The sequence below is a fragment of the Bos mutus genome, unplaced genomic scaffold (assembly GCF_027580195.1).
Source record: "Bos mutus isolate GX-2022 unplaced genomic scaffold, NWIPB_WYAK_1.1 CTG163, whole genome shotgun sequence".
NCBI classification, from domain to species: domain Eukaryota; kingdom Metazoa; phylum Chordata; class Mammalia; order Artiodactyla; family Bovidae; genus Bos; species Bos mutus.
In genome coordinates this window covers 340,343-352,352 of record NW_027219084.1, presented here as the reverse complement: position 1 = coordinate 352,352, position 12,010 = coordinate 340,343, and the positions used below count along the sequence as shown (strand labels likewise).

The following is a 12,010-nucleotide window of genomic DNA, read 5'->3' as shown; positions in this document are numbered from 1 at the left end:
TCCATTAGTAGAATGTACCAAAACTGATCACAGACCCCATGTCCCGCCCTCATTCTGTCATTAAAATCCTTCCCCTGAAAGTATTTGGAGATTTGGGTCTTTGAAGCACCAGCTGCAAGGACACCTTGCTCTGTCCTACAATAAACACTTGCTTTCACTGAAACCCACAGTCAGTTGATTGATTTTATTGCACAGTAGTGAGTAGACCCAAGTTTGCTTGGATAAAAGTACTGAATATTAAGAATGTGTGTACAGAAGGGTGATAAATCAGTTTTATTTCAGAAACCATGTAGATTTATTGATGTGATTTTTCTCTGTAAAAATTCTTTAGGTATGAGGATTTTCAGGCTTCATGGTTTTGGTTACTATTTCTGTAAGCAGTCTGTATTTTAAGTTGATGCTGAAGCAAACACTGGTTGAACATTACCCTTCAATTGCTAGGAGACCAGTGACTTAGTGATGTCACAGCTTTCTGACTTTGAGAACCACTGTGATGGTCTAAAGAGTTTCTCTCTGTAGGCCAGACAAGCGGCATTGGAAGTTGCAGTGTGTAAAATCAGACAAAAGAGAAAAATATCTGAAGAAAGATTTCTCTGAGATGGTACATATTTCTTCAGTAATTCAAGATTGGCCTCCTAAGGATGAACCAACTGGTTCAGAAACCTCCATTAGATCTTCTATGTATGGTTATACACTTCCTGGGGACTCGGTTTTAAGGTCTGTGATGGAAGAATATGCTTTTCAGGCTTTGTCTGAGGAACTTGTGATAAAAAGACCACACTACACATTCTGTCTCTGAAACAGATGAGCTGAATGATTTTCTTTCGCTCACATTTCCACAAAAACTTTGGAGTTGAAAGTGATCAGTTTCAATCTATTTGGCGGGATGAGAGTAGCACTTGTATGTGATTAATGAAGAACTCTTTAAGAAAGAAGTCTTGGAAAGAAAGGGGCCTTTCAGAATATTTGAAACCAAGAGTATGAAAAGTTTAGTTCAACAGCTTAACTTTATGGGTTTAGTAAAAAGTGACAAACTTTTCAAAGATCTGCTTCACTACCTGACTTTCTGGAAGAAGAAAACAACATCTGTCTTTAGAGCAAGGTATTCCAAAATTTTTACTTATTGGCAAATTGTACGATTAAATCATGTGACCCAGAAAGCATGTTCACATATGTAGCTAAAATGAAATTTTAAATTGAGATAGAATTTTATTAAGGACTTTTGCATCTATGTTCATCAGTTTTATTGGCCTGTAGTTTTCTTTTTTTGTAGCATCTTTGTCAGGTTTTGGTATTAGGGTGATGGTGGCCTCATAGAACGCATTTGGATGTTTACTTTCCTCTGCAATTTTCTGGAAGAGTTTGAGTAGAATAGCTGTTAGCTCTTCTCGAAATTTTTGGTAGAATTAAGCTGTGAAGCCATTTGGACCTAGGCTTTTGTTTGCTGGAAGATTTCTGATTACTGTTTCAATTTCTGTTGTGATGGGTCTGTTAAAATGGGCCTGCTGAGTTTCAGCTATAAGTTTATGTAAAGGTAGGGCAAGATAAACATGTGAAATCCAAATGTAACCTGTAATTCCTCAAAATCCTCTCAATTGTCTTAAAGTCATAAGTAGGGGATGATTTAGTATAGGTTTAAGTCTCTCAGGGCCTATGGCCCTAGTTCCTTCTGATATGATTAGGCCCAGATCCTAACCTATTGTTGACAAAACTGAGCCTTTTCTCTTGATATCTTGTAACCACAGGCTGCCAGAAATTTTAAGAAATCTCTGAGGCTCACAAATAAGCTTCTTCTGTCTCAACACAGAGCAAAATATCATTTACACATTGTAACACCACCACTTCAGAGCTATTAAAGTTTTGTGGATCCCATGACAAACTTTGTCCAAATAAGTGAGGACTGTTACGAAATCCCTGGGGCAAAACTGCCCAGGTTAACTGAGAAGCTGCTTGCATAAGGTCTTCAAAGGCAAATAGAAATTGACTTTTCCCTGCCAAAGGCACAGAATAGAAGGCATCTTTTGAATCAATAACTGAGAAATGTTTGGCTTGTTCAGGAATATCATACAATAGAGTATAATGATTAGGCACCACAGGGTGTAAAAAAAAAAAAAAACCTACAACCTCATTTATTATCCATAAATCTTAAAGTAGGGGGAGAATACCAGGCACGGGGAAGGCTGGTGGGCTGCCACCTTGGGGTTGCACAGAGTTGGACACAACTCAAGCGACTTAGCAGTAGCAGCAGCAGGCTCTATTTACCATTTGATTTCTTTATACCCAAAATAGGAATGTTGCATGGACTGTTAAAGGGAATTAATAGTTCCTGCTCCTTTAAATTTTTGATAGGTTTTAACCCTTCCTTAACCTCAGGTTTCAGTAGATACTGCTTCTTATGTGGAAATAAGTGTGGGTTTTTGAGCTTGAAAACTACAGCAATAGCAATTTGTGCTTGACCCACAGATTTTTCCATCAGCCCATACTCTAGGATTTACATTTTGTTCAACTAAAGGAAGAGAAAGGGAGGGCTCCATATTCATGAAAACAGAGGCATGAGCCTTGCTCAATATATCCCTCACCAAAAGGGGTGAGAGAACTTCTGACATGATCAGAAACTCGTGTGAAAATAGAACAGATTTCCAGTTACAAGGTAAAGAATAACTGAAATAATACCTTTTGGCTCATCCAGACAGTCCCATTACAGAAGTGGATTGGGAAGAAAGTGGGCCAGGGGCTTCAGCAAACACAGAGTAGGTTGCCCCTGTATCTAAAAGGAAGTCGATGGAATCAGTTCAGTTCAGTACAGTCACTCAGTCCTTTCTGACTCTTTGTGACCCCATGAATCACAGCATTCCAGGCCTCCCTGTCCAGCACCAACTCCCAGAATTCACCCAGACTCATGTCCATCGAGTCAGTGATGCCATCCAGCAATCTCATCCTCTGTCATCCCCTTCTCCTCTTGCCCCCCAATCCCTCCCAGCATCAGAGTCTTTTCCAATGAGCCAACACTTCGCATGAGGTGGCCAAAGTACTGGAGTTTCAGCTTTAGCATCATTCCCTCCAAAGAAATCCCAGGGCTGATCTCCTTCAGAATGGACTGCTTGGATCTGCTTGCAGTCCAAGGGACTCTCAAGAGTCTTCTCCAACACCACAGTTCAAAAGCATCAATTCTTCAGTGCTCAGCTTTCTTCAAAGTCCAACTCTCACATCTCTACATTACCACTGGGAAAATCATAGCCTTGATTAGATGGACCTTTCTTAGCAAAGGCACGTCTTTGCTTTTAAAAATGCTATTTAGGTTGGTCATAACTTTCCTTCCAAGGAGTAAGCGTCTTTTAATTTCATGGCTGCAGTCACCATCTGCAGTGATTCTGGAGCCCCCCAAAAATAAAGTCTGACACTGTTTCCACTGTTTCCCCATCTATTTCCCATGAAGTGATGGGGCCGGATGCCATTATCTTCCTTTTCTGAATGTTGAGATTTAAGCCAACTTTTTCAGTCTCCACTTTCACTTTCATCAAGAGGTCTTTTAGTTCCTCTTCATTTTCTGCCATAAGGGTGCTGTCATCTGCATATCTGAGGTTATTGATATTTCTCCCGGCAATCTTGATTCCAGCTTGTGTTTCTGCCAGTCCAGCATTTCTCATGGTGCATATATAAGTTAAATAAACAGGGTGACAATATACAGCCTAGATGTACTCCTTTTCCTATTTGAAATCAGTCTGTTGTTTCATGTCCATTTCTTACTGTTGCTTCCTGACCTGCATACAAATTTCTCAAGAGGCAGAACAGGTGGTCTGGTCTCCCCATCTCTTGAAGAATTTTCCACAGTTTATTGTGATTCACACAGTTAAATGTTTTGGCATAGTCAATAAAACAGAAATAGATATTTTTCTGGAACTCTCTTGCTTTTTCCATGATCCAGCGGATGTTAGCAATTTGATTTCTTGTTACTCTGCCTTTTATGAAACCAGCTTGAACATCAGGAAATTCACAGTTCATATACTGCTGAAGCCTGGCTTGAAGAATTTTGAGCATTACTTTACTAGCATGTGAGATGAGTGCAATTGTGAGGTAGTTTGAGCATTCTTTGGCATTGACTTTCTTTGGGGTTGGAATGAAAACTGACCTTTGCCAGTCCTGTGGTCACTGCTGAATTTTCCAAATTTGCTGGTATATTGAGTGCAGTTCTTTCACAGCATCATCTTTCAGGATTTGAAATAGCTCAACTGGAATTCCATCACCTCGACTAGCTTTGTTTGTAGTGATGCTTTCTAAGGCCCACTTGACTTCACATTCTAGTATGTCTGGCTGTAGGTCAGTGATCACACCATTGTGATTATCTGGATCGTGAAGATCTTTTTTGTACATCTTTTCTCACTATCTTCTGGTTCTGTTAGGTCCATACCATAAATGTTCCCATGGTATCTCTAACTTTCTTGATGAGATCTCTAGTCTTTCCATTCTGTTGTTTTCCTCTATTTCTTTGCATTGATCGCTGAAGAAGGCTTTCTTATCTCTTCGTGCTATTCTTTGGAACTCTGCATTCAGATGTTTATGTCTTTCCTTTTCTCCTTTGCTTTTTGCTTCTCTTCTTTTCACAGCTATTTGTAAGGTGTCCCCAGACAGTCATTTTGCTTTTTTGCATTTCTTTTCCATGGGGATGGTCTTGATCACTGTCTCCTGTACAATGTCACGAACCTCATTCTATAGTTCATCAGGCTCTCTATCAGATCTAGGTCCTTAAGTCTACTTCTCATTTCCACTGTATAATCATAAGAGATTTGATTTAGGTCATACCTGAGCGGTCTAGTGGTTTTCCCTACTTTCTTCAATTTAAGTTTGAATTCGGCAATAAGAAGTTCATGATCTGAGCCACAGTCAGCTCTTGGTATTGTTTTTGCTGAATGTATAGAGCTTCTCCATCTTTGGCTGCAAAGAATATAATCAATCTGATTTCGGTGTTGACCATCTGGTGATGTCCATGTATAGAGTCTTTTCTTGTGTTGTTGGAAGAGGGTGTTTGTTATGACCAGTGCATTTTCTTGGCAAAACTCTATTAGTCTTTGCCATGATTTATTTCGTATTCCAAGGCCAAATTTGCCTGTCACTTCACGTATTTCTTGACTTCCTACTTTTGCATTCCAGTCCCCTATAATGAAAAGGACATCATTTTTGGGTGTTAGTTCTAAAAGGTCTTGTAGGTCTCCATAGAACCATTCAACTTCAGCTTTTTCAGCATTATTGCTTGGGGCATAGACTTGGATTACTGTGATATTGAATGGTTTGCCTTGGAAACGAACAGAAATCATTCTGTAGTTTTTGAGATTGCATCCAAGTACTGCATTTCAGACTCTTTTGTTGACCATGATGGTTATTCCATTTCTTCTGAGGGATTCCTGCCTGCAGTAGTAGATATAATGGTCATCTGAGTTAAATTCACCCATTCCAGTCCATTTGAGTTCGCTGATATCTAGAATGTCAACATTCACTCTTGTCATCTCTTGTTTGGTCGCTTCCAATTTGCCTTGATTCATGGACCTGACATTCCAGGTGCCTATGCAATATTGCTCTTTACAGCATCAGAGCTTGCTTCTATCACCAGTCACATCCACAGTTGGGTATTCTTTTGTTTTGACTTCATTCTTTCTGGAGCTATTTCTCCACTGATCTCCAGTAGCATATTGGGTACCTACTGACCTGGGGAGTTTCTCTTTCAGTATCCTATCATTTTGCCTTTTCATATTGTTCATGGGGTTCTCAAGGCAAGAATACTGAAGTGGTTTGCCATTCCCTTCTCCAGGGAATCACATTATGTTAGATCTCTCCACCATGACCCGCCCATCTTGGGTTGCCCCATGGGCATGGCTTAGTTTCATTGAGTTAGACAAGGTTGTGGTCCTAGTGTGATTAGATTGACTAGTTTTCTGTGAGTTGGTTTCAGTGTGTCTGCCCTCTGATGCCCGCTTGCAACACCAACCGTCTTTCTTGGGTTTCTGTTACCTTGGGCGTGGAGTATCTCTTCACATCTTCTCCAGCAAAGCGCAGCCACTGTTCCTTACCTTGGACTAGGGGTATTTCCTCACCGCCACACTTCCTGACCTTCAACGTGGGATGGCTCTTGTAGGACCTGCTGTGCCCATGCAGCCACTGCTCCTTGTACCTGGGGTTGGTCCTTCTGGCTGCCTCCCCTGGCCTCGGGTGTGGGTTGCTTCTCCCGGCTGCCGCCCCTGACCTCGGACGCAGGGTAGCTCCTCTAGGCCGTTCCTGCGCCGTCGCAGCCTGGCACTCTCGGCCACTGCCCCTCATCTCGGATGTGGGGTAGCTCCTCTTGGCCGCACTTAACGCACCGGTCGTAGCTGCCTGCACTTAGCGCGCCAGTCACATGGCCCCTCACAATTATTAATACCCAAAGTTCCTCAGGTGTAATTAGGATGGGAGCTTGTGTGGGGACCCCCGGGCACCTTCAGTCCTGATTGTCTTAAGAGTCTGACCTCAGAGACCTACAACTCTGGGGGCAGCCTCTTTTCCAACGTGGGCCTTTGCAGACCGGACATGGAGTCAAGGTGGCTTAGATGCCTGAGGGCAGTCCCGTTTGAGATGCCCTTCCTTTCAATAGCAATATCAAGCCCATCCCTTTTCACCTGAGTCCCTCTGGGCCTTTTTCTCAGGCTGTTTGAAAATGTTTTTCATATCCATTGTAAAGGCTTCCACATTTTCTTTGTCTTGTTCTACGTTTCTTTATTTTCCTCATATTTCCTGCCATAAAAGACTGTCTGAGCCAGTTGTAACAGAGTATCTAAAGACTGGTTGGGCCCATACGCCTGTTTTAATAGCGTACAGCGAATATTTGGAGCTGACTGAAACAGAAATCTATCCTTTAAGATCACTTTTCCCTGTTCCTTATAGAACCAGCTTAATTGTAAAACAGTATTATACTTAGGAGACCTTCCAACTGGCCACCATTCACTGTCCTCCAATGGATACTGTGGCCATGCAGTATCACAGAGGAAGACTAGGTGTGTCTTCTTTAAGCCCTGGGGATCAAATCTATCTCAGTTTTTCAGGATACAGTTCAAAGGAGTAAGTCTGGAATTGTTAGCTCCTATCTGTAAGAGAGAGAAAAAGCAACCAGCGGCATCTTTCTACCAGAGGCACCCTTCCCTACTCTAGATGGAGCTGTAGACAGATTTTAGACCACAGCTTTTCTTTCCTGGTTGGACTTAATCTGTCCTTAAAGACGCAGGCACTGTACACGTCCCTCCCGGTTCTACTACCAAACTGCGTGGGAATGTACCAGGTGTAGACCTGATGACATCTCTACCTTACATCCAGCTCTTCACCATTAAAACCTTGCTTGCCTCTGATGCCACCCAGGGTGGAATCAGCATAACCTTCCAGAATACCGCCCAAGCTAAGACTGCTGGGGGAAATATCCGTCACCTGAGTGCCTGTATCCTGAGTATGTTCCTGACCATGATAAGATCGATACGAACATAAAACTGAGATGTTCCTTCCAAGCATCATCACACCAGTAAAGGAGTCACCTCTGGTCCACTAAGAGCCAACATTACCAAAGAGGGGTGGGGGTGGGAAATTGCAGTGCCCATCTGAGTAACCTTTCACCTCGGAGATGCTCTTGGAGCTAGACTTCCATCTAGCTTTTGAACTTTCAATTCCTAGTGAAGCTAGACATTTTCCTGACTACTGATCCAAATTTTGGACTGAAGCCATGGTACACAGTAACAGTATAGATCACAAGTCCGTTGAAAGTCAATAATCCGGTTGATTAGGTTAGTACTTCTTATTTCCAAGGAGTTATGAAATGGTCAAAGAGACTGAAAAGTTTGACTGAAAAAGGAAAGTTCAGCCCACACACTATATCCATTTCTGGTCAGTTCCAAAAGGAGATACTGGGTGCCTCTTGGCATTGTCAGGTCAGTATAAACCCCCAATATATTTCTGCCATAAGCCGTATGAGATCACGGTGGAACCGCAGAGCAGGTCTCCTCACTTCCTTCACGCAGGGTGTTCCATTCATTCACAAGCACACCGTAAAATTAGTAAAGTACAGCAGAAAACGTGTTCGCTAGGAGAACAAAGAACTAGAGCTCCAAGCATTTTTACCTTGCCCTGAAGGATCCCAGATGAGCCCCCAAGATGAAAGGTTGTTGCTGAATGAAGACACTCTGGGGTTCTTGGCTTCTGAAGGAGAATAATTCAATCTGGGGCCAGAGACAAGGCTTGATCGCTCAGAGCTTTGTGTAATAAAGTTTTATTAAAGTATAAAGGAGATAGAGAAAGCTTCTGACATAAGCATCAGAAGGAGGCAGAAAGAGTATCCTCCTGCTAGTCCAGCTGGATGTTATACAGTCACTAGCAGTCTGTTAATGAAAAAAAGGAATGTTTTAAAACTCGGAGTGGTACCAGGCTCACTGATTGATAAGATGCAATTGGGGGTAATCTTGGCACCAGATGATTCATCGTGGGCCATAAAATGATTAACTTGAATCTTATAGAAAGACAGATTACCATACAAATAGTTGTGTTTACATAGATTAGGGAAACAATATCTGAGTATAACATACTGGTTTGTCAAGTAGGTTCTGAGCCATTAGGCTGAATGGACTTGAGGACACAGTTTGGGGAAAAGGCATAGTACATTACCATAGCTTAAGACAAACATTTCCATAAGAAAAATATATTGGTTATCTCAAGGTTTGAGAATAGTTAACTTCAGGTGAAACCATGTGTCATGATGGCAACATAATATTTTTAAGAGAAAACTCCTTTTAAATTTGTATAAGAAGGAAAAAATATCTCTAGTTTGTTTCCTCCTGTCACTTAAGAGAGATAAAAATGTCTCACTCTTGCAGGCTGTTTCCTCTGTTTTGAGACCCCTTGTCTTCCTGCCTGTTACCTTCTCAAGTGCTGACACCCGAGAAAATCAGGCCCAAACTTATGCTCAGAAAACCACGATACCATAGTAAGAGATTGAGGAGATTAAAAAAGTAATGTAGATAAATGGTAAAAAAAAAAAAAAAAAAAAAAAAAGTTACCATAAGCAATAAACACTACAGAGAAGACAACAGATTCATAAACAGAAACTATCAAGTATATCTCAAGGCAAAAAAAAACAACACTAGAGCAGGGTGTCAACTGAAGAATAAAGAAAGCAAATCTGATAAGAAGATCAGATACAGCCCCCACAGAATAACAGAAAATCACAGTTAACATAGAAGTGTATACCTGTTTTAAGAAATAAAGAGAAGCAACAGCAACAAAAGGCACAGAAAATAGGAAACCAATTTGAAAGTAGAAATAGCTATATAAAAAATAAAAATAAAATTTAAAAAATGCTTGAAATAATCTTAAAAGACCAAATCAAAGTGTAGTAACAAAGAAGCCTACAACTGAGAAGAATAGTCCACCAACAACACAAAAATTCAATGCATCAAAAGAATAATACATATTTCCTAGTGTTTCATCTGTTAGTGCTCTAGTCCCCAGAATGAGCCAGAGGGCAACTACACCTCTTTGGGAAGTTCCCCAAAGATGGAGAAAACTGGACTCTGGTTCTTTCTAAGGACAGCATAGACTCAAAACTGCTATAATTCCTGTGCGTTCTTGCAGCTTCCTGAGCCTGGGCATCATCTTTCATTTGACCACTTTTTATCTTTTGATATATTCCATAAGGTCTCTGTCATACAGGGTCTCTATCATAAATTGTATTTAATCTGCAGCGTGCACAACTGGTTGGAGATTTCCAATCCTCTTCCTTAATGGCTCTGTCCCCTGGTCTCAGGTGTAATTTTCTTTTTTTTTTTTCAAATTCAAACAATCTTTTTATTTATTTTTTAACTGAAGGATAATTGCTTTACAGAATTTTATTGTTTTCTGTCAAACTTCAACATGAATCAGCCATAGGTATACATATATCCCCTCTTTTTTGATCTTCCCTTCCACCCTCCCCATCCCACCCCTCTAGGTTGATACAGAGCCCCTGTTTCAATTTCTTGAACCATACAGCAAATTCCCATAGGCTATCTATTTTACATAATGGAATGTATGTTTCCGTGTTATTCTTTCCATACATATCACCTTCTCCTCAGGTGTAATTTTCAACCTTCTTCACATGTGGTCACCAAAGAAGTCTGACCTGAGACACTTGTGGAACACTGGGGTTTGCCTTGATGAGCACAGGTGGTAGGACAGCTGCTTGGAATTCTAGAACCCTGGTGGCGCCAACTATGAATAGAGCCAGCAGCCATGGGCAGAAGAGATTTGGCCTTAATGGGATCCTTTTCTAGCCTGTGTTTGCAGGAGCATGAGTGTACTTCTGGCTGGTCTTTCTCTATTGCCTTGCAGTAGGTGTTAACAGGCAGGAAGAGGAGTGGCTACAAAGATATTTCTACCTCCTGTGTGTGACAGTGCAGTAAGGTCCTTTCTCTTTGGCACTTTGAGCATTCTCAAAAGGCATTCCCTCCTACACAACAAATCATAGGTGCTCCATCAGGCCGTCTCCACCTAGTCAACATCAGTCCTCTCCCAGGATGACTCTCTAAATCCTGCCTTCCATCTTCCTGATCCATGCACACTGGTTGAGCTGAATTGCAGTTTGGACCATATAGAGCCACTACACACATTTTCTGCATAACTCTCGCTTTATACAAATAATATTTCATCAGCTGTTTTACCTTGCTTCCTTTCAGTCCAAAGTAATGGAAATCTCTTCCCTGTTTCTCCATCTCCCACCACAAGGCACATATTTTGTCTTGCTTCCTCTTATCCTCCTTCTCCCATCTTGATTCCTTCCCACCCAGGTATATCTAAAACCCACATGGGACACTCTGGTGACCAGGGTCTTCTGCTAGTATTTATCTGATGCTCTGGGAAAGCTATTGACCATGTAGAAGTATTATTTCTTATCCATAAATTCAGAGAGGTGCATTTCATATCCTTCTACATTTCTGCCTTCTTTGAACTCAGTTTTTCCTGGAAAGCTCTATTATTCTTTTTTCCTTGACAGCAAAACATGAAACATTAGTGGACATGAATTAATCTGTTTTGATGGGACGTTGCTTATGTACACACGTAACTGGGACTACTTTGACTTCTAACATGCAATCAAGCACATTTGTTGTTGTTGTTTTGTTTTCTGCCTTGCAAATTTCTCTTAATGATGAATTGTCATCAACATGAAGAAATGCAGAACTTTCCACATAAAATATAATAGCATAATTGGGCTCAAAAAGTCAGCACTTGAATATATCTAGCTATTTTTTTTTAACGTTCCTGATATTTTCCCAGAGTACCGATGTCTGATTTCGAATCTCAAAGCTTAACTTCATTCAGCGGGTGTCAAAGGTCAGAGACAGCCATGGCCATAATTTAAGTCTTGTAGAATAAGATGGCAAGTTCATAGGAAATTACCAGTTGGTACTTGACTACTTAAAAAGTGAGAAAAAGACAACAACACTGACCAAAAAATAAAACAAACAAACAAACACAGGAATGTATAGTTAGTGATTCAGTCATAAGAGGTACACATGAATTGATGTTTGGATCATAGAAAAAGCAAGGGGATACCATACAATCATCTATATCTGCTTAATTGTCTCTGCTAATGACTTGGACACTGTGAATCAGACACAAACCATAAAAAAAGAAAAGTAATTTTTGGAAAATTCTTAGAGATAAGAATACCAGAATTCCTTACCTGTCTCCTGGGATATGTGTACGCTATTAAATTTGCAATACTTAGAACTGGACACGGGACAATGAACTGATTCAAAATCGGGAAAGGAATAAGTCAAAGCTATCTAGTGTTGCCCTGGTTATTTGATTTTTGTGCAGAGAACATCAGGAAAAAAATAAAATCCTAGATGAAGCTCAAGCTAGAAACAAAATTTATGTGGGAGATATGAATAAATTTAATTGTCCCAATGACAACACCCAGATGGCAGAAGAACAATAGGAATTAAGGCGCCTCTTGCCGAAGGTATTATCT

At 40.7% G+C, this 12,010-nt stretch overlaps 1 pseudogene; it reads left to right on the top strand.

Moving 5' to 3' along the window:
* The first annotated feature begins 598 nt into the window (after positions 1–598).
* On the top strand, positions 599–1,096 carry LOC138986792 (heat shock transcription factor, Y-linked-like; annotated as a pseudogene).
* Positions 1,097–12,010: the final 10,914 nt, after the last annotated feature.